General features: G+C 38.2%; 1 protein-coding gene across 4 annotated transcripts in view; it reads right to left on the reverse strand.

The window, feature by feature from the left end:
- SORBS2 (sorbin and SH3 domain containing 2) overlaps positions 1-23,232 on the reverse strand; it is a 208,057-nt gene extending 184,825 nt beyond the window's left edge. For 2 of the 4 annotated variants that reach the window (XM_080796663.1, XM_080796668.1), the window contains exon 1: positions 22,670-23,232. The gene's annotated coding sequence lies outside the window, so the exon portion shown is untranslated. The remainder of the gene's footprint in view (positions 1-22,669) is intronic. The other 2 variants (XM_080796665.1, XM_080796664.1) reach the window with 1 other exon arrangement.
- Positions 23,233-23,601: the final 369 nt, after the last annotated feature.

Consider the following 23,601-nt stretch of genomic DNA (forward strand, 5'->3'; position numbering starts at 1 on the left):
TTTTTGAGAAGACATTCAAGGCTGGTAATATATTGAGTTTGAATATTAAAATATCTTTTAAGATTTCTGCTTAAAATTTTTTTAAATGCTGAATGCTAACAGGCATAGTTGAGGGGAAGGCATGTTGGATGAGGAAGCCAATAATCTTCCAGTTTTAAATAAAGCTAAAGAGACTCATACAATGTGGAAATTATTTTAAGCATTCTTGTCTCATGACTTCTGATTAAATACCATAAATTGAAGAAAGGACTATAAATCATAATACATTCCTTTTTATAATAGGCAGTCATGTATAAATATTTTGCCTTTCTATCAATATTTGCCAAGAGTGTAATAATTGACAACAAGGTTCTGGAGGCTGTCTGCCAACAATCAAATCTGACTGTACTGCTTCCAACAGTGGGGCTACTTGAATTTCCTCATGCTCAGTTCTCTTATTAATGAAATAAGAATCATAGCAGTATTTGACTCAGATGATTGTTATGAGGAAGAATGACTTAATAAACGCAAAGCTTTTAAAACAATGCCTGATATGGGGTGCCTGACTGGCTCAGTCCCTAGAGCATGGGACTCTTGATCTTGGGGTCATGAGTTTGAGCCCCATGTTAGGTGTAGAGATTACTTAAATAAATAAATAAACTTTAAAACAATGCCTGATACAGAATAGGTACTCGTAAGTGTTGATTTTGCTGTTATCATCATTATCTCAGTGACTGCACAACACATAAAGTTAAGTCATGGGCTTTGAGGATAAATAGTCATTAGTTAGTTTTCTGGTTCTGCCCCTTATCAGCTCTGTGATTTGGGCATGGTCTCTGGGTCTCAGTTCCTCATCTGAAAAGTGGGGATACCGTAATTACCCTTGAGCATTATTAAGAAGAGGGGAAACCACAACCGGCACCCCAGCAATCATTAGTAATTTTTGGAAATCAGAAAAAGATCTTGGCAAACATATTAATTAATCTTCACAAATACGTGTACTTTTACTTTGTTCATGGGGAAAATTAAACAGATCAGACACACCCAGATACAGAATTTAACTTCCTTATAACATTTCAGGTAGCTCATATTCAGACTTTTATGGGTATTTTTCGCTCAATTTTAATTTTAAGTAAGAAGCCATGGAATTGTCAAACTAGATTAAGAAAATCCCCATCTCTGCTAATGACTTTATCTATGGCTTTAGCCTCTTTAAACAACAATATTATCATTATCTTATCTGGTGAGTTAGAAGAAGGCTGAAGAGGAAAGATATTGGCATGAAAGAAATAACTTGGAAAAAGCATAGAATTGACTTTGTAGGGCCCTCCTAAGGGTCTATCATACCCTCAGCAGATGGAAGAAGTGAATTATAATCTTATTCATCTTTGTTACAAACACATCCACTGACTACAATTATAACGAATGATAATTGAACTCTAAGTATCCCTCCATTATAGCAATTATTACATTGTTAAAGAATCAAGGCTTTGGAATCACACAGAGCTGATCTCAAAGCTTAGTTTTCCAAGTGGTAAGGACTGTCACTCTGGGCAAGTTAATCTGTCTGAACTTTGATTTTCTTGTCTATAAAATGCAGACAATACCAACTACCTTTTTAGGAGCCTTTTGAGGGGATGGAATGAGACTGTGTGTGAAAATCAGTTACTTAGTAAAAAGTCTGCTGCAGAATAGGGTTTAATGTACTTAATATTGGTTTAATACATTGTTGTTTCTGTTTATGGGTCTTTTTCTTACTGGATTATAGGCTCCTTAAGGACAGGACTCCCTTTAAAAACATAAGCACAGCCTGGTCCTAGAAGATGTCTGTCACCAGAAGGTACTGTGTGCATGTGCTTGTGTGTGTGTGTGTGTGTGTGTGTGTGTGTGTGTGTGTTTATCAGATGAACCAAGACAAGGATACCCTGAATGGAAAACTGAAACAACCACAGACATGCATAGGGGGCTTCATTTGTTTAAGGAAAAACAGCTGAAGGAGACAGGCATTGGCCAATGGAACTGTTGTTGTGCGGAATGGACTTAAGTAAAGAGTAAGTAAAGGACAACATTTTCCTCACACAACATACTGAGCAGGGAAAGACAAACTGTAAGGGACAGGGAAGGGTGCTCCGTGGTGATCCTTATGGTACCTGAAGGGATTACAAATAGCATCTTTAAATGGGGCAATTTCTATATGTTACCTTTATTTTCTTCCTTTGTAGAAAGATGGTAATGATTTTGGGTCCATGATTTTTGCTAACTTTGTCCGATTTCTTCTTTAATTCACAGGAATTTATATAAAACTCAAATCTTCTAAGTTCTTTCTCAACCCCCTCCTGCCCCCTCCCACATTCTCTCTTCCCAACACAGGGTGTTTCCACCTTAGGGGCTCGTAGGTTTTATCACTCAACCCAGTGACGCTAATCCTAAATTGACAGCTTTTATATGGTATTCCTACCCTACATCTTGGCCTCCAGTATTTCCCAGATATGGCATAGTTTGGAGATTTTCAGCTCCAAATTTGGCATCCCATATTTCTTACCTTTCATTTAACCTTAAATCATGGCTGGAGGAAACGTGACACAACCTACCTAATCGTCCCCTTTATGTTTTGACTTTTGGGGTGTACAGGATCTCTTTATGGGAAAGCCACTACTTGGACCAGGGTCTGAGAGGCAATCACAGTGGGGGCAAAAGAGCATTGAGAGTATATTCTAGATCTGAGATGGGGGAGAATTCCCCGGGGGTCCTGTTGATCTGTACCCTGAGCACCAAGGTTACTCCAGCACCAACTGCTACTTTCTTTTGCCTGTAAGTAGCTTTGAAACAGATGAGATCTTCATGTCCTTCACACCCCTGGTGAATTAAATTGGAGGGTCACACTACCCATAATAGTAAACTCACTCAAGTATCAGGGGATAGCTTCAACAGGAACTAAAAGAGGTTTTCAAAGAGGTTGTCAAACAGACAAGAAGAGTAGAAATTCTCAATAAATTTAGTGAGAAGGGATCCATTGGGGAAAGAAATGAACAGACTATACCTTAAAGAGAAAAGTAAAATTTGGAGCTTCGAAGCTTAATAGTAAATACATTTTAATTGAGGCATTGGCCAGACCATTGAGTAGAGTAAGTGATCCTACGATCAGTCAACGATCAGAGGACATTAACACAGTTTATGGTGAGTAGAAAAATGGCCTAAGATGTGATAATTCTACGAGAAATTATTTTTATTAATGCAGGGCTCGTTTCGCAAAACTCTCCTAAAAAGTAGAAACCCACAGCGGAGTTTATTTTATAGTGTTACGTTAGAATGGACTTACTGAGCAAGTTTTACAGATACACCCTGTAACAAATCCTACCTACAAAAAAAGACAAAGAGGACGGAATTCAGGTTGTCCTTAAGTTCACATATACAATAGTGGGTAAGGGAAGAAGGAATTGGAAAGGTCTTAGCAAACGATGCCCATCTCTCGGGGCCAAACCTGAGCTATAAATTGCCGCAGCTCTACCATTCTGTAACCCGAACTCTGTTTTTCATGTTGCTGATTAAGATCTATCCCCTTGGCCTCTTTTTTAAAAGACCTGGCACACACTTGAACACACCTTTGAGACTCCGAACTGGACTTCTGCACCACGTTCTATTTTGGGTAACCGCAGAGGTGCTGGAAATTTCGGGTAGTAATAAACACCACAACCTATCAGCTAAAGAGCCTGAACTGGGGAATACAGGAGTCCAAGGTTTCAGAGCACATCTGAGCTGCAGGTTCCAGTCATTTTTTGGTGTTTGACGGACAGATCTGGACCAGGATAGGTCGTCTTTGCAGTGATGATGTTTTTCTTCCAGTTAACGTAACATTGTACTGTTCTCCCGTCCCTTTAACCCTCAAATATCAGGCTGATGGGGCGCCTGGGTGGCTCAGTGGGTTAAAGCCTCTGCCTTCAGCTCAGGTCATGATCCCAGGGCCCTGGGATCGAGCCCTGCATTGGGCTCTCTGCTCAGCGGGGAGCCTGCTTCCTCCTCTCTCTGTCTCTGCCTGCCTCTCTGCCTACTTGTGATCTCTGTCTGTCAAATAAATAAATAAAATCTTAAAAAAATAAAAATAAAAATAAAATCAGGCTGATGTCCCTTTTTAAAGCTTACTTTTGTGCTATTTTGAAATGGAATCATTATTCACGGGAAATGGTATTACCTTCCTTCTATTCCTGACCATCTCCATTGAGAACTCATTCTTATTTACTGTAGCTCATCTGATCCAGATTCAAATCAAATTCAAAGACACTCAGAGCCTTCATGTTTCATGCAGAAATTATTGAAAATAGAGTCAAAATAATTTTATCTGTCAAGATGTAATTTACCGAATCAGTTATGTTACATTTATAATGATAATTGATGTACTATGATTATATTAACTATATATAAGTTATAATTATAAATGTAATAATATAAATAAACTTATGTAATACATTAGATATAATTTATCAAATAAAGACACAATTTTATTTTACAAATTCATCTTTGTTCTTGTTTTTAAAAGGATAATTGCATGGTAACTTCAGAACACATTAGTCTCTTAAAACAGAATCATTCAAGAGAGATATATTTATACCACCTTAATTTTAATGCAATATTTTCATTAAACTCCTTTTTAAGTATTAGAGAATTCTTGAAAATGTTCAAGGTGAGGAACTCATATGTAATTTTGCTCCTATTCTTGCTTTTTAACCTTGCTTTTCACTGTCTTAGGGCATTTGGAAGTTCCAAAGTTTTTATCTGGAAACTCAATAGTTTTGAACTTGAAGTTTCTTCATACACATAGAAATACCAAAGCGAGAAGTTCCTTATGGGCCGTGTTTGCCATTTCCGTTTCAACAAGAAACAATTTATCTACTCTGATTAAAAGGTTTATGAACAGTCCTTGCTAATTTCTAGGCTGATGAAACATGGCTCTCATTTCACAGACTCTGAGGAGGCAGGAGATTTAGTGCCTAATTTCTCATGACTGAGCTCCACTCCCTGCTTCGGTGGTTATGTGAACTCTGTTCTGAGAGGAACTGGCATTGGGGTACTATGTTAAAACGCAGAAACAATGAAGTAAGTAAATCAGTCTCTTCGCACGTACTGATTAGTGTCCACACTCACACACAATGCCACATTGAAACTGAGACACTCCAGATTCTCACTTACATGATAATCACTGTGGCTCTATGAGCGAAATCAACGTATCTTTGTCATTTCATCTGTTGAGTAGGCACTAATGGCTTCCCCCAAATGGATAAGGACTGTTAATTTCAGGGATTATTACAAGATACCTGAGGAGCTGAGTGATTGTAAAATTGAAATTGTTTCCATCTCAAAAGACCCAAGTAATCTATGGACTCATACTTTACTCCATTTGATAGCACACCCACTCACACTTTGAGATGGCCAGTTCAAGTAAATGAAGCTGTTAAAAATGGCTTGTGAGTTGCCCTGGTTCCCAGTTTAAGACTCACTGAAGATATAAAGAATAACCAAGACCTTATTCATTTAATTTCGCACATTCTAAAAGTTGTTTTCCCGTACGCGAGTGTGCTTAAGGTTGGGATATAGTTTCCTATATAATAAAAAGACTTACTGCACACACACACAAAAAAAAGCTGTTAAGATTTTATTATCAAGCATATTAATGTCCTTATTCTTACAAATAGTCCCATGGGCTGGTAGAAGGCTCTCTCGTTTCACAGATAAATACACTAAGATGTATTTATCACCTAATAATTTACTTTATTCGTTTAGGGCACAGCTCAAGATTCCCTGCTCATATTTTCCTGAAATGAGCCACCTTAGTGACTCAGCATTGACTCATACCACTGAAATTGACCTCTTCCCAATCCCATAAATGGAAAGAAGCTGATTTGGGTACTTGGTTATAAATATTCCCTAATGTCTTTTCTCCGAAAAATTTGAACATTGAATTGAAAACCATGAGTAGGGGGAAGGGTAAATAAAAATATCAATGTGCTTTTAAGGTATGTTGCAATATGTTGCTTGTAATGATGCTGACTAAAATGGCATTTTTCGTAAGCAACTTTGAAGGTTTTTCTGGGTGCTATTTCTGAAATGTATGCTAATTTTCAATACAACTTAAAAATGACACCTGTTGAAGTTGGAATGAGTATGCATTTACCACCTACATAAGAATAAAGTATGAGAAATACATTTATGAATATTAAAAATGCTTGAGAAAAATTGTTTCCACATTACATATGGTTATATGTTTTCTTTATTCAGGCTCCTATATTCATGAACTGGGCAATTCAGCCTCATATACAAAGTATAAACAGACCTTAAGAGTACGAGCTTCCAGGAGGGCAAGAACTGCTCTCTCCTTCTTAGAGTATAGTGTCTAACTCATAGGGAGATGTTATCCCATGCTGACGAAAGTGAATGATGGAATGATGAACAAACTCTTTCATCTAGTGTGTTGAACTTACTGTGAAATGGAATTTATCAAAAATGTTATCACTCACACTTGCTATCTCTCATACTAGGTAATCTCTTAAGAATGTGAAAAAAATGATTATTTTTCCCTAACACTACACACTCTCAGAGTGGCCACTTTTCTTCTTTAGATCAGAGTGTTCTTTACAAAGGGAAATTGTTCAACATGTACATAGCCACAAGACTCTTAATTCTTCTGGAACTCCCGCTCAACTGTATTTGGTTCCAAAGTAGAACTAATCATTCTTAATCCGGAGGTAAAGTCATTACTGCCAGTAAACAGGCCCACTGACCTTGAGTGCAGAAAACCAAGATGGCTGCCATCAGTTTCCCGGAGGTACATTTTCCAAATTACCTCCTAAATTAAAGTGGAGGCAAATTATAACAATGAAAGGGAATTGACAAAAATATTTGTTTCCTGAGGTTTTTGTTTGTTCGTTTGTTTTGTTTTTAATTTCTATTGCTTAGCATCGTAACATCATTATTAAATGACTAAGCATGATTGGGGCCACGCAAACTTCCTTTGTTCCTCATCTATATGTGCCTCCTTATTTCAAAATTTTCCTAACTTTAAGTAGATTTAGAAAATGTGGATAGTCAAAAAGAAGGAAGGAAAAACCATCCACAACTTTAGCACAAAGAAATAATCATTATTGACCTTCTAGGGTTTTTTTCCCCCCTCTCTCTGCCTCTTTATTGTTGTGCTATTTCTGGTCTTTCTGAAAAAAGAAACTTGGTGCATTCTTGTAAATGAATATTTTCATAAAGCCCAAAACAAAAACATAAAGAGGATGATAAAATGGAAGTTATAACATTTTCTTTTGGCTGATCTGTATTTCCCACAAATAGGCAGTCTAGAAAAATAGAGTACAGGGTTTGGAATCTGGCTGACCCAAGTTTGAATCATACCTCATATGTGACCCTGTGCAAGTTGTTTAACTTAGAGCCTGTTTCCTCTTCCGTAAAATGAGAATAATACCCTCATCAGAATGTTTCTGTGAATAGTCAATGAGAGGTATTTAAAGAATTTGGCAAGCTGCCTGACACAGTATGCATTCAATGAATGCTAGCTATTATTATTATTATTTATAAGAATACTTACTGTTATTTTACATTCCTAACTGACCTTGTAGGTCAGAAAGCTCACCACCATGTGACATGAAGATTAATTTTAGATCATTCCAGGAAAAACATAATTAAGCAGGTAAATCTATTGGAAAGAGACCATATAATGCATTCTCAAGCCAGTACTTTAGAATTATAGGATTAATTAAAATCCTTCTCTGTTAGCATAGTTAATAGGCAGGATGGTTATTTTTTGAAATTAAGATGTTTAAAAACAGCGATCTCCCTCATCTTTGCCATTGCACAATTTATGACTAAAAGGTTGGCTTGCCTTGGTGTGATACAATACAGTGAAGACCAGAAGATACATGTGTTGCTATTCTCTTAGAAGTTTCTTTGAGTTTTAAGGTATACTTCAAGTTTAAGAACTCTTCTGATTATTGAAAGTCTGTTGGGTTTTATATTAAAGGGTTTTAGGTGTAATTATTTGTCTAAATGTAATTACCTATTTAAATGTAATTATATAGCTATATAATTAAATGTAATTATCTATCTAAAGGGTTTTAAATGTAATTATTTATCTATTTATTTATTTCGTGTAGGGTTTTTTGTTATTGTTGTTTGTTTGTTTTGCTCTGGGCCCAGTCAAGCTCTATTATGTCAAGCTCTCTGGACGATCTCCATTTCTCTTTCATCCCAGGAAATGTTCTTAGTAATAGCACGACTATTGATTGAGAGCCTGTTATGTGCTAGGCACTGACATGGGTGCTTCGCATTAATTATTTCATACGATAGCATGAGTGGTCCTCTGATCTAGGCATAACGGGCTCGTGTTTCAGGTACCAAACCTGTGGCTGAAGAGTGTTAAGTCACACGCCAGGGGTCACACCTCCATGATGGCCAGGTCAGCAGCTGGACCTTATACTCTACAGTTCACCACAGGCTCCTGCCCTGCCTGCTCCCTCCTCTCCTGCAAAATCAGGGGCCTTTCATGCAGGATCAGAGGAACCTTGTCTTTGATAAGGCGCATAGACAGAAAGGATCAATTATGGGATATCAAATATGAACAAGTCTTTCTTTCACACTTTCTTTTTCAAAAGAAAAAAGGATTGTCATTTATTGACTTCTAAAGCTAAGCAACCAAGAGTAAATAACATCAAATTATTTACTAAATATAGTAAATGGCAAACTGTAATTTGAATTTTTATGATAATCACGTACAACAACGACAGCCTTGGGAGATACGGCACAGAAAGGAGCCTGGAGAGACAGAAGGGGGAGGAGGAAGGAACTAGACCAGAGCAAGGACTGCAGGGACGCACACTGACACCTGCATGTCTAGCGCCATTTTGGGGCTTACCGCCATTCAATACAGCAGACCGCTACTTTCATGGATAGTCTGAAATTTGTCATTAGGGTGACATTTAGAGATAGAGGGAGTTCCATTCACAGAAAGCTATCGATAAAAAAATTCAAATAATACATCTTCAAGCACTTGCCTGGCAATAAAGCTGCATATGCACAGCCTACCCTGAACTCTAGGTATTCTGTTTGCCTGAGGGAATTCCAGGTCATGTTCCCCTGGTCCAATGCTCCTCCCATCCTCTGAGGAGGAAGCGCCATCTTTAGACGTCCATGTCAGATGCTTTCTTATCATGGGAAGGGGTGGGGAAAAGGGGTTTTCTAGAAGGCAGTAGGATTTTGGGGAGTTGCCAGATATCTCCTAGGTTGGGGGCTCAGTGGGCCCCTTGGACGTGAGGCAAGAATTGGGGCAATGATGTTCTGGCATGATTGAGGTCCTGCCTGTGTGGGGGGTATATGTGGGAGGCGTAGAGCAGGAATCATGAATCTCAAGCACCCCAGCTTGGAAAGAAGTTGCCTCTCCTCAAGCTAGGAAGAGTGGCTGCCAGGAGCGCTACCCCAGAGTTTCATCTCATTAATCATCTTATTAAATATATCACATTTGATTCACAAAAGGCAAGAGTGTTCATGTACGGCGCGTAAAAATGCAAGTCGTGTGCAGCATTGGCTTCATGGGACTGTTACCTGAACATTTGCACCTGACCTTGCCCTTAGAAGAGCCGGGTGTTGGGTTCAATATTCTGTGGTCATCGTCTTGAAATTATTAATAATTTTTGAATAAGGGGCACCACATTTTAATCTTGCACTAGGCTCTGGATATTAGGTAGCAGTTTCTGGTTGTGTAAAAGGTCAACAGAAATAATGAAAGTCTCCCCAAGTTTCTGAGAATCTAATCTCTTATCTCACATCCTTAAAAAGATGGAAGATCAGGGTCTGAGGTAATTGTGGCATCTCCCCTCTCTCCTCCTGCCCCTGTATAAGCTCTCTTTACTCCTTCCCTGCCCTCTCCACCCCCCACCCCTTACCAAAAAAAAAAGCTCTCTTTCATTTACAACTTCAGACATGATTTCTATTCTGGTCACTCTCAAACAGACATCTTTGCACAGGCTCTGAAGGTCAAGAGCCATGGTGTCTAATAAGGAACTGACTAGCCACTGCGGGCTCCGGAGCACGTGAAATGTGGCTAGTTCAAACTGATGTGTTGGGAAGCGTAAAACACACACTTTAAACACACACATACACGACTGTAAAATAAGTCATTGCTTTTTCTTAATATTGACTGCTTATTCAAATCTTTTCGGTATGTCGAGTTACACAGAATATATTATAAAATTGATGTCATCTGTTTCTTTTTACCCTTTTTTAACGTGGCTATTAGAAAATTTAAATCTATATGTGGCTTCAGTTTGCAGCTTAAAATGTATTTCTACTGGTCTAAATCTCCCTTGAAAACAAACAAACATGTTTTGAACTATTCTACCTACATGTCCCACTTACATCTCCATCTCTAAAAGTATCAAACCAGGGTCACTATCTTCTCCCCTAAATATTCTTTTTCCATCTGACTTACCCAAGCCAGTAAACAGGCAATCAAACTGTACCTCTGCCCTCACCCCCAGAATTCTGTTTCCATTTCTCTCGATTCTAGCACTTTCTCTCCAGACCTACTGTCCTGTCCTAGCTGAGGCGTTCAGCCTTTCTTCCTATAATTTGCACTATCCCTCCAAGCGCCATCCCTGCCTCACTTCTCACTCCCCTGCTTTGATACTGCTGGATGTTCTATCACAGAAATCTCACTAATTCCCTTTCTTGACTGAACCCTTTCAGTGCCTTCCCATCACACTTAGTGTGACCCAGTTATGTTACGATCTGATCTGGATCGGGTCTGATTGCCCAATTTTACCTTCCACGTCTCCGTATCGGGCACCCTGCATTCCAATCATACCAAAGGCTGTTACTCCTTGGAACACATCCTTCTGGCCTCTGGGCTTTAGCACATACTGTTCCTTCTTCATGGTGGGCTCAGCACACGAATGTGCACATATTCTTTAGCCCCTAAACATTTCCTCCGTGATGCCTCAGGAAATTCTCCACAGCTTCTCCATTAATGCAGTATCATGCCGAATTAAGATAGCCTATATTAAAGATTGTTTAGCAGTCACTGTTTGAAATGCATTCCAGATCCCTCAAAGAGTGACTGATACATAGTAATCTTGGCTGAATAAATCCCTCACCATTTTCTCCCGGATCCACTGCTTTAGTTCATGGCTGTTTTTCTCCTGCCTAAAGTACTGACACTGTCTCTCTATACCATTTCCCACTCTTTTCATTTAATTTGATACACTGTTAACAGTTACATCTTGTTTACACACCAACATGAGCATGACTTTTCCCCACCTAAAGAAACTTCAATGGTGGTTTCATTTTTCCCCAAGAATTAATCTGAATGACTTTGCATGAGGCTGATCCTGATACTGGTCATAAAAATACCTTTCCTTCCATGCCAGGGGCTAGGCCAATCCTTTATAATAATCTCATTTACCCCTAATGATCATCCCCAGAGGTGAGTGCTATTATCTCCACTCTGTGGGTGGTAAAGTAAAGGTCTAGGGAGCTGGACGGACTTGTTGCCATATATTCAATTAGCAATCACACAGCTGGACATGAAATCCAAGGCCATGTGACTGCCAGACCCACCGGCTCCCCCCACACCACACCAGACCCGCTCTCCCTCTTGTTCCCACATCCCAGACCCATCAAACCATTCCCAATGGTCTTCCATGTCGGGTTCATTTGCACATGGTATTTCTCTTGATCCACACCCTCCCCGTTAGCCTTGCACACCTCTGAAGTCATCTGGGCGGATCACTCATACCCAGTGTGGGTGTTTGCTTCCCTCTTGGTGCCTGTGATGCTGTATGACTATCAGCTTCCCTTCCCTCATCCCTGAGGAATGAACCATCCTCAGGAGCTGTGACTGCCACTCGCTCAGCACCGAACTGAGACAGCCTGGACAATCACTGATCCACAGCACTGGCGTTTCTATTTAACTCATTTCTAGAAGAATGAGGATAACACTTGTGACATTCCTTGAGCATTTTCCACGTGCCAGGCCCGGGTCAAAGCGCACGCACAAAGCACAGAACAGGCACAGCCCACTTAGTCCTCACAAAACTTTCTGAGATCATTTCTTTCTAATTCTTTAGGTTTCCCAGGAGAGTTCAGTTAGTAATACTTGTAACTTTAATAGAAAAAAAAAAAAAAACTTCTGCTCAATACCAAACTCTGTAAAATAACTAAAGTTTGCCCAATACGTGGGAGGGAGTTAATTTGCATTATTTCTTCCCAAGAGTTGCATTTAGACCAATAAGATTTCATGCCTTTTTTAAGCCAAGGAAATAAAAAAATATTACTTGCTTTTAAAGTTCATGTGTGAAGATAAATGGAAAAAAAAAAGAAAACTAGTGGAGACAGTTTAAATATTTTGACCTAAGTATACTAAGCAACCATGTTCAATGGCTTTTAAAAAACAAAACAAAACCTACTTTTTGAAATGTGGATCTTTTTCTACAGAGGGCTAAAAAGACATCACTATAATCTTTTAGTAATTAAAAATGTTTTAATCAGAAATGGTTTAATAGTGGTAACATATAATATTAATGGCAGTAATAATATAGTATTGATAGGGGTTATATATTTTCAAGCCATCTATGGTCATCTGTTCATTGTTATATTGAATTAGGCTACATCTGAGGTTCCAGTTTGTTCCAGATTTTGCCTCACTTCTTCCTGATAGCTAGAAAGGTCTTTCCAGCTGCCTACTTAAGGGACCTTCATCTAGAGGTTTACAACAAATATGTCTAATCCTATATGTGCAAATATCTTCTCCCCACTATGAAAAACAAAGCAAAAAAGCTCTTTTCCATTCCCATTTTGGTTGATGGTATCATCTACCCAGTTCTCTGATACCCCTCGAATTCTACATCTTTTCATACCCTGAATTGATCAACTGATGGATGAACATTAGAGAGTTGGTCTGAGACCCAGGAAGCTGAGACTTCACACCTGCGGGAGGAAACCAGGATCTCCCTAAAGAGTAGCTGTGGTCCTATCCCTTCAAAACACATGGATGCATATGCTTCTGATGATCTGAGAGGACTCGGAGCTGGTAACTGGACCACAAAAATGAGGAGAATCTTATTATATACTTCTAATCCATGAACAAATAAAGCCGATGGTAGTGGTTAACATTGATAGGACCCTTCTCTATATTAGATGCTTTGCTATATCCAATGTGGTAGTTTTAATGCTTGGGACTTTGCATATGCTCATTTTAGAGGAGGAAACCATGTTGCAGGAAGGTTTGGTACCTTGGCCTGCTTCACCATAAGTAGATCGTGGAACGAGGCATCCCACCCAGCAATGTAGGCATCCTAAATCCATGCTTGGAGACACCGGCCCCCAGCCTGTGACATACTATTTCCTAATAAAAAGACTGGGTCAGGAAAATCTCATCTCCATCAGACATTCAAAGTCATGGTAATTTATAGTAATAATTTTTTAAATGTGTCTTTAAACATTTAGTGCTGTGACATACAGGAGGGGAGCACGTGAGATAGTGCTCTGTGGGACATGCTCTCACTCTTGACTCTGAGTCATTTGGCTTTTACTCCATTTTTTGTGCCTCTCTGTTGATTCTCCACCATGGATGGGGCCAGGCTTCTACTGCACCTCACCTGAATCCCTGGGCCTTACCCATACTTCAGTGTGACAAGGTCTTCCACTGGGAACTCTCTCAACCTTCTTCTAGCTCTCAGGAAGTAGTCCCATTTACTCAACTCCCTCTACTGCTCCAGAGGTCCCAGTCTCCCCCACACCCTTTGAGGCTGGCCTCTCCCTGTCCTTGATTGAGTCTTAGCTCCCTTTGCAAACTAACCCCTCTGGGGTCTTGCTGCTGGAGGACACACTTCCTCTTGCACCTTCCCCCTCTCCTGCTGGAGTTTTCCCCTTAGAGATTTCTCAAAAACGCCTGGCTTTTGGTTGGAAACAAAATAGATTTTAAACCAATACTTTTCCTAATTTCTACTGAACTCAAAAGCTCTTTTGGTGGCATGACCCCATCTGATAACAAAGACTAGGAAGACCAGGGTCCCTTTAGGTCCTAGCTCAAAAGGTCCTGTTCTTTCTTCTTTTCAGGTTTTATTCTGGACCATGGAAACCTAGCACCTCTTCTCACAGGTTCAGTTAGAAGCAAAATGCAATAAAATGACGGAGGAGTCTGGGAACCAGGCAGTACATGAATGGAACATTCCCCAGGAAACTTAATTTCATGATCCTAATCTTTCAGTTCTTGACAGTTGCATAGTTAAATATCAGTGCCAAGAAGAGTGAACCAGAGTTCTGAGGGCATGTCCTCCCAGGTCATTTCAAAGGAAGCAAAAGTATAGGCTTCAAAATGGTTACGGTGCATTAGTGCACCATGTAATAATATATAAATCAAGTTAAATTATTTTACCAGAGAACTGCCGGTATGAGGCACATGTCCCACTGTAGGGACATTTGGAACTTGTGTCAAAGGAAGGTGATTCTCAAACCAAAGTGATTATTTAGGGCTTTGATTGTCATTTGGTTTTATTTATATAATGAGGGTGATGGAGCTCCTCTCTGCTGCCAGTAAATCTAGAAATTAATTTAAAACATATTAAAAACACTTTGTGTACTTCAGGAGGAAGTTTTTCTTTGATTCAAGAAAAAAGTCATTAGTTCTGTTAGTCTTATAAAACTAAATCTCTCATAGAAAGGACTCAGTGATGTAATCAGCTTTCAGACCACGTATCATATTAAAAAGTCATGTTTCTAAATAAGGTCAGTTTCAAAGAATCAGAATATATTACCTGTCATTTGAATTATTGACCTAAAAAAGCCCTTTTCCCAAAACAGATCTATTTTTTAAAATAGAATAATAGTTTTTCTGACAAAAGGTATCTATGCTTTCCCACAGTTTTGTTTTCCTGATTGTCAGAAATAACCAATACATTGTTAAGTCGTTCAAGAGATTAAATCAGGGAAGAAGTCTATAGTGGTTTAAACCAGCCAGATATTTCAGATTGTGTTTCCTCTGTTGAGGAGTCTGAGGACTTAAAAAGGATTGCTCTGACATTTAAACTAGTGTTTAAATGAAAAACATTCTAACCAAAACTACCAACCAACCAAACTATAAAAAAAAAAAAAAACCCACAGAACAAAACAAACTAGCAAACACTAAGGATGTGTGGACTGAATTAATTTTCTTATGATGAAAGTTACATGGAATCACATACAGTATATATTACTTTGACTCTGTATCTTTTTTTTTTTTTTTGGTGTAAATGTTATTTGTTGACATTTGATACAACTACTTACTTGGGCTAATCAGCCATTACTCATTTACTCTTGGTCATACATGTGGCAAGATGATGGTGGTAAAAATAGAAAGAAAACTCTATTGCTCTCTCATGGAGTTCACTTCTGTGTAAATATTAGACACATACAAAAACTTCATTAAAATGAGATAAAAAATGTAATGTACAAACTGAGATGAGAGCATCTAAGAAGATGCTCTCTTCTGAGAAGAAGAACAACACATTCACTGAATGTGTTGTTGATGAAATCTCTCTTTGGGAAATAATTTAAGATCATTTGAATACTTACAGAAAATTTCAGTTCAAATGACCTTAAAGGTTTTGTGATTTTCCAGATCCTTCATCATAAATTAACATGTATAAAGCTCTTGGGATAGTAGCTAGCACAGACTAAACTCTATATAATTTTATATTATCAACATCTTTTGGATTGAAGAAATTGAATAATTTTTTCTATAGTTTATTGAAATCTAGCTATTCAGGTTTTTATTGTGTTCTTAGGTTTAACCAGAAGCAGACATTTTGACTGACCTTGTAAAGTCTTCCAGCTCATATGGTTTTTAACTTGAAAATACCTCCCAGACTGACACTTTTTCTATCCTGAATTCTCTGTTTAGCTATATTTTAAGGCCTTAATATGAAAATCTTAAATTTTGTAATTCTAGGTTTGAATTTTTCTCTCTTAGGCTTATTTAAGAAGGAAAAATTTAACTCTCTAGTTGATCACATTGCTTGATGAATATGACTATAACCAGAAGCTTTAAGAAAATTGAGAGTAGAAATCAACTTTTCTTGGTCTGAATTATTCACCAAATGAGCTTTATCTAGGCATTTGGTTCCACTCTTGTTTTATATAATTATTAAATAAAGAGCTTTTTTTAGGTCAATAATTCAGATGACTGGTAACAAATCCTGAATTCTTTGAAATTGAATTTATTTAGAAACACGAATTTTTATATGATACATGGTCTAGAAGCTGGTCATATCACTGACTTGTTTTATATAAATTATTCAATATATCTCCTTTACCAGAATGGTTATATTTTAATTTCTAAAGTAATAGCACTTTCTAAAATTTTTATGTTTTTTTCCTTTGATTTATGATTTCAAAAAAATCATAATTCTTATAAATTATTATTTTATCTCTAAACTCAAGCAGTGGTTTCCAATCAGTGTGTTGGCATTAATACAACACAGGGGGAAGAATTGATCACTAGGAGTCACTTATCATTCAACTAATACTGATTGAAGACTTAATATTCAATATTTTGAGTTGTTTGCTGCATTCCAGCCCCTGTTTTAGAGTGAGCTGAGTTTTCCCTATAGCTTTCGCTCTGCCCAAGCAACCTGTACCCTTCCTCTTGTCAGTTCTGGCCACTCCCCACCCTCGCGGACTTCCAGGACCGAAACTCATTCAAGCCAGTGCTCAAGGGACATCAAACAACACAAGTTAATTCACACTGTTCCAGAACAACTAAGTGGCTGTAAATTTTTTTTTTTTAATCGTCACTACTGATAATGCTTTGCTGTATACCTTTTCAAATTTAGATGTTACGAGGCAAATTCTTCTAGAAATTATTTATCCACACAGGATATAGTACAAGACATTTACTCTACTGCAATTATCTATCTGACAGATTAAGTATCCCTATTTCAGAGAGGGCTCAAATTGTTCACCAGACAGCACAACGAGCACAGGACAGATGAAACTGTTGCCGAATCTTTTTTCCTATGTTAACTTTAGCACAGAGAATTGAAACACTTAGATGTGAAAGCATCTTGAAAATCTACAAAATTTAGCTTACTTTTAAAGCAGCCCAGTGTCACTTTCTTAAACTTTTTTGGTTAGTAATGTTAAGTGTAGGAAGGCCTATAAAGCATTATATTCTAATATTAATACAGTCCAAACTTGTCACCACGCTGACCTCCCACAAAATCAAAAACATATGCACGTTTTTGTTTGTTTGTTTGTTCTGTTTTGTTTTGTTTTAATCAACGGGCTATTGTCTCTACCATGGTCACCTTCACAGAAGCTCAAATGTCTTTGAAGAAGCTAACAACGCCTACTGAGAAGAAGGTACAGGAACTTTGACTTTTTAGAGGAGGACAGAACGAACATTTATACCGAAACACTTTCTACAGCATGGCCAATAATAATTCAGTAGAATGTCTCATTTGCATATGTTATTTCTGTGCATTTAAAAAACACCATTCTTCATGCCATTCTCTGCCTTTACTCATAGAGGATTTTTACATGAGCTTCAGAACCTGGTTACAAGCTTATTTTTGCCATAGTTTTTTGGATTCCTTATGGCCAATCCTCAGAGCCACATTAGTTCCTAAAGGATGCTGTTCTGGATAGAATATCTAGGGGTTTAGAGCTTCCAAGTTTTATGCCATTCCTCACATTCAGCTATCCCTGAAAAAAAATTATTAGGAAAAAGAATCTAAAAAGAAGAATTATTGCTACATTGATTACACCAAATCTCCTACTTAAAGCAGAGGGTCTGATTAATTATAAGAAAGTATTTTTAATGTGCACTTTATACTAACTACTGAGAAGACATCTCAAAGAAAGCTAGAAGATTGAATGTCTACGTTAAATAAAATAAAAAATTTTAAAAGTACGCAACAGTACAGATTTTAAAAATCACTGAAATTGTTAAATAGTGTACTTCATTAAAAATAAATTGCCCTTAAATTATAACATGGACATAAAAATAAATTAGTAAATATAATGAGAATATTGCTAGATTTTTTTTTTTAAGGTAGGAAAATTTTCTTTGAAAGATCTCTGGTTAGATTCAGGAAATGTGAAAGCTTTTTTCCCCCCCCCTTCAAATAATGCTTTTTAAAGGTGCAGAATCAATGCTGGATTTATGCATATCTGACCTGTATGGGGAAGAGGAAACCACCGTCTTTTGGCTGAAATTGCTAGTTGGTAAAACAGACATTTCTGTTTTGAAAACAAGGGGACAATAAAGTATAGTGCAGTTCTATACGGCTATGTTATCTGCTAAAACTTAAAAAACAGACAAACAAAGAAACTTGTCCTTGTTGATTCTCTGTCACTTATTCAAATAAGATTATCTTAATTGAGCTGAAAATGAATAAGAGTTCATAGTTGTCAGTATTTAGAACTTAATAGTTACAGAGGTGTTTCCTTATGGCTAGAAGTTTAAGTCTCAACTTTTTCAGTAATGATGTAAAGAGATTTTTAAAAATCACCATATAATTTTTTGCAGTGAGAGTTTAGAACTTAATAGACATACCCATAATAAAATCATTAATTTGAGGAACTTTTTAAAAAGTATCTAATATAATCAAATAGTATAACACTTTATTACAAAATGCAAAAAGCAAACACTCATTTTGTTTGAATATCAAATATAGTTATAAATAATTTAGGCCTTCGATAATAACTTACTTAAAATATAAAATAATAAAAATGACGCAGAACTACTATGGAATCGTGTTTCCTGAAATCTAAATGCTATATATAATTTAAAAAACTGATTAAACATGATTAGTCTTTAAGATAAATAGAACAAATGTCCTCTTATGCTATTATTTAATTAGCATGCTATACTTTAAAATCAGCTGGAAGGCGGCCACAGTCAACCTTAAAAGGACAGCATGATAATTAAGAGTTGCCATTTATCTTATTTTTATTATAAAATTAGTGCTGGAATACAATGTGAAAAAGCCTACAAATCTGAACGTAAGGGATTTCCTAAATATTTTGATGTCTAATTCCAAACATTTAGATATTTTAAACTTCTTAATCTCTGTTAATTTATCCACAAAAATTCATATAATATTGATTACAACTTTTGCTGCCAAATGGTTATCTTGGAGACAGAGGATTTTATATTATTTCTTCTTAGTAAAATTCCTAATCCATTCTTACTTTTGATTGCAGCTTTGTGGCAACTTTTCCATGAAATGGCTATAAACATTTAGGCCTACTTAAAAAATTACCATGCCATCTGGTATAGAAAAAATGTGAAAAGTGTCTATAACCGAAAGTGTGTCTATATCAAGAGAGGTACTCACAGAATATTCTCTCCCTCACCCAGGAACCCACGTTCTAGGGAGGCATAATGTAACTACTGATTACCTGTAACCTTTTAGGCTTATTTAGGAAAATTAAAAGAAACTCTGCGGTCATAGATTTTGTGTCAATTATTTGATCTCTTTCCAGTTCATGAGCTCTACCTTTTTCTAGCTTCAGTATGAAAAACAACCCCATAAATATCTTTGTTAGAGTCAGCAATTATCAGCAATTCAAAATTAATTTTAAATGGTCTGATTTTAGAATAAATTTCTAATAGGAGCACTTAGTATGCTTATTTCCCTGGCAAACTTCATAATACCTGTAAGTAGAAAAACTGCCTCTTCTAGCTACTAAAGTTTTCAAGCCCCTTTTTTGTTCAAAATTTACATGTTGTAAATTTTTTTTCCTCAAAAAATTCTGGTATAGGACATTTAGAGCTTTCATCAAATTGTGTTCCTGAAGCTGTATTTTCAGTATCGGGGAAATTAGAGCTTCGTTGCTGTTTTCAAGTATCTTGAGTTTCTCTGATAAAAGGTAGTATAATATATAATAGGATTCTGTTTCAAGATCAAGTCTGTATTTACAGTAACTAAGAAGAAAATAGTGACGTTTGAGGTTAACAGGATAATGACTGAATGCAAAGTCAGAGACCCTGGACAAAGTACACTCGTGGGTCAATAAAACTCTGGGAGCCTGTGGGCAGAGACAAATGCAATATGGTTGGTGCAGTGGACAGAATATAGACATCGGGTTCAGATATAGCTGAAAGAGAAAGTAAGGAAGTGTCTGCGGAGACAGCCTAGCTATATTCTGAAAGATGCATGACAGGTGCCTGCCACCCGGGGGAGATTTAAAGAAAAAGTCTGTGCAGAGGCTTTGCAAAACTTTGGAATAATGCAACTGGGAAATTAACAAAGTATTTGATATTGCTAGCAAGTGAGCTGGGAAATTACAAAGTATTTGATATTGCTAGCAAGTGAGCTGGGAAAATAAGGATACGTAAATAGACAAAAGCTAAGGGGCAATCTTGAAGGATAGGAATTTTTTCTCTGTTATGTGGTTCTCAAAGGTGATGAGTTAATAACAGCTGATGTACGCACACCAGTGGACTTAGAATGCTAATATTTCATAGCATTTTGCCTTTAAAAGGTTATTAATGTAGGAAAAAATACGAACACAGGTATAAAGTCTGTGTGACACCCAAGTGTGACAAGGCTCTGTCACACACGGTGCTCTGATGAAGGCAACAGGGCACAGCAGGCAGGTACGTTTCAGGTATCCAGCACCTTGCTCTTCTACAAGCTGCCCTAAGAGAAACTGACAAGAAATTGTTTTCTCGCTGCAGGTCTTCTCACTGTGCTAATTCTAATTTTTTTTTTTTTTTTAAGTGCAAAGCTCTGAAGGGAATTAAATTGGAGAGAGACTCTCTCCACCTCATATTCTGTTGCAACAGAATCACTTCCTTGGTGGGTATTTTTATTTATAGAATTTAACTCAAAACTAAGTCTGTTCATTTAGCTCTCCTTTGAAAGTGAAACATAGGTGAAGTGTAATGCTATCACTTCACCATGTTCCCCCATACAAGGCTCCCAGGCACAGAGAGACATGATTCCTATTTGTTCTCATCATTAAACATTTGGACATGAATCCCTAGACTGAGTTTTCTCAGTCTGTGTCTTGATATCTTGAATACTGGTGACCTTTAGAACATAAGTTGTGAAAAATATTATCGTATACTTTATAATTCTCTTCTCTGAGGGCTGTTGACATTGCTGTACCTGTGAAATGGGTAAATGTATGCTCATATGTAGCCATGACAATTATATTATTATACTTAATTAAAAGGTGATTGAAAGGTGTCATCCATATTTGGGGGGAGAAGGTAGCAAATAAAAACATATTTCTTTGAAGTAGATCTTAGACACTATTTTATATTTCACGGCAGATTCAATCCTCAGGAGAGGTTTTTTTTTTTTTTAAAGATTTTATTTATTTGACAGAGATCACAAGTAGGCAGAGAGGCAGGCAGAGAGAGAGAGGAAGGGAAGCAGGCTCCCCCGCCGAGCAGAGAGCCCGATGCAGGGCTCGATCCCAGGACCCTGAGATCATGACCTGAGCCAAAGGCAGAGGCTTTAACCCACTGAGCCACCCTGGCGCCCCTCAGGGGAGGTTTTTATTCAAAGTTTTCAACGGAATGTTTTTCATTACCCATCACTGTAAATGATCCGATGTGTTGGAAGACCAACCATAGGACTGACTTGGGTAAGGCTGGAATGTTGCTAAAACCAAATGTAATCTTCATCTGGTCGTCTCCTCAACAAGGATTTCAACTGGACTGACCAATTTCAATTCACAGTAATAGCTTTGTTCCTAAGAGACTCTAAATCAAAGAACTACTCACTAAGGGGCAGTTTCTACTGCAATCCAAAGTCTGTGCTATTATCCTGTAGCGGTTGACAGCAAACATCCGCGGGGAACGGTAGCTTACGTTTGTAGGAGGTGTGTAGTGTTTTTGGTTTCACTATCTCCGAAACCTATCTGCTTGTGAGAAAAACAGGGCAATAAAAGAAGTTTTACCGGCACACACTATAGCTGGGCTTGAACTCAATGCAGAGATTTCGCTTCCTTTCTTCCCTTGGATTCCAAGCCAGGGGAGCACAATGAGGGTGTTGTGCTCTGGGCTAGCGTGGCATGCATGACACCAGGAAAGGACGTGTGAGCAGCTTTCAGTATCGACACCGTTTGCTTTACAACTACCCTCAATGAAATCAAAGGGCACCCCAAGACTGGAAGTTCAGGATAAGCAAGTGCAAAACCGACTGGCGATGGTGACCTACGGAATTCCTGAATTTAAATGTATGCATTGGTGTGCGGAGAGTGAAATAAATCCTTGATGAGGCTTCAAAAATGCTCCACAATTTCCAAGCTGCTGATTTCCCATGTAATTCTCTTAATATATGTTCCAGTGCAGTTAATAAAAAGACCCATTGTCTATGAGGGAGAAAGACTGTTGTTCTGAAGACTGTCCAGAACAACAAGCTGTCATGGTTTGTTCAAACACTAAATATCTTAAACTCCAAAGCATATTGTAAATTTTTTTTTGGTAATTTTTTTTTTCTAGGACATATCACTGAAACAATTCTACGTTTCTGGCACTATTTTGTGGAAATGTATGCATGTGTATGTGTACATGCACGCTGCTTTGGTAAATCCAGATAACACAATGAATATAAATCTTGTAGGTTAAGTTTTGCTCCAAATGATTGTTACACCGTGCTTTTAAAAAAGGGCAAAAAAACCAAAAACAAAAAACAAAAAAACTTACCTCTGTCCGTCCAGTGGCTACACAGGGACCTTCTCAGCCTCAGCCTCAGCGGGTAGGCACAGCTCTGGGAGCCAACAATCTGTTAACGGAAGCAGGTACACCCGAGAGCGGCCGCCTGCCTTCCAGCCCCGTGCCCATCCGAGCACACACCTGCTTCTTCAGCCCCGCCGCTCATAGGCAGCAGCCAGGCACAGGACCGCTGTTTGCAGATGGTGACACCCTCCTTTTGGGTCACTCCTTTTCAGGGCGAGCAGCCAGGGAGCGGCGGCGATGATATTGCAGGGAAGGCTTGCCTTCCCAAGACAAAACCCTTTTCTGCTGTCTGATAGCCGACAGGCAGCATTATCACTCTGCATTCCAAGTTCTCGAATCAGCTAATCAGAGCAGCCGTCAACGGCTTGTCCAAACGGCAGCTCGCAGGCGTGCGGGGCTCTAATAACCGCATGCCAGCATGCCCCTTGCCTCTCTCTTCTCTGAATGGATTCTTCAATAAATGCTTCTTCCAGGGGGAAGCTCAGCAGAATATGCCACACTGTTTTCCATAAGTAAAATGGCTGGTGCTCTCAGCACTGCTGCAGACAGCTCATTGGGTTCCACGGGCTTTCCGTAGTCATAGCAACAACCAACAGACAGACTTAGACAGCAGGCATGGCTGATCATGTGCGGCTCCCCCACACGGCTTGTTAATTTCTTTTCATCAGACTCATCATTTGGGGAGGAGGGTAGCTTCTGCGAGCTTTCTAAATATTTCACCAAGAGCACAAGTGCTTTGAGATTTCAACTTTCCTGAGGAACTTCCGTTAGCAGCCGGCGCTGCATGTGAAATTGAGAAAGGATTCGGGTCTCTCCAGGTTAATAACGTGCAGGTCGCCGGAGAGACACTAACTGGAACCACTGTCATAACAGATTCTACCTGCACGTCATCGAATGGG

Source organism: Martes martes (genome assembly GCF_963455335.1).
Source record: "Martes martes genome assembly, chromosome: 2".
Taxonomy (NCBI): Eukaryota; Metazoa; Chordata; class Mammalia; order Carnivora; family Mustelidae; genus Martes; species Martes martes.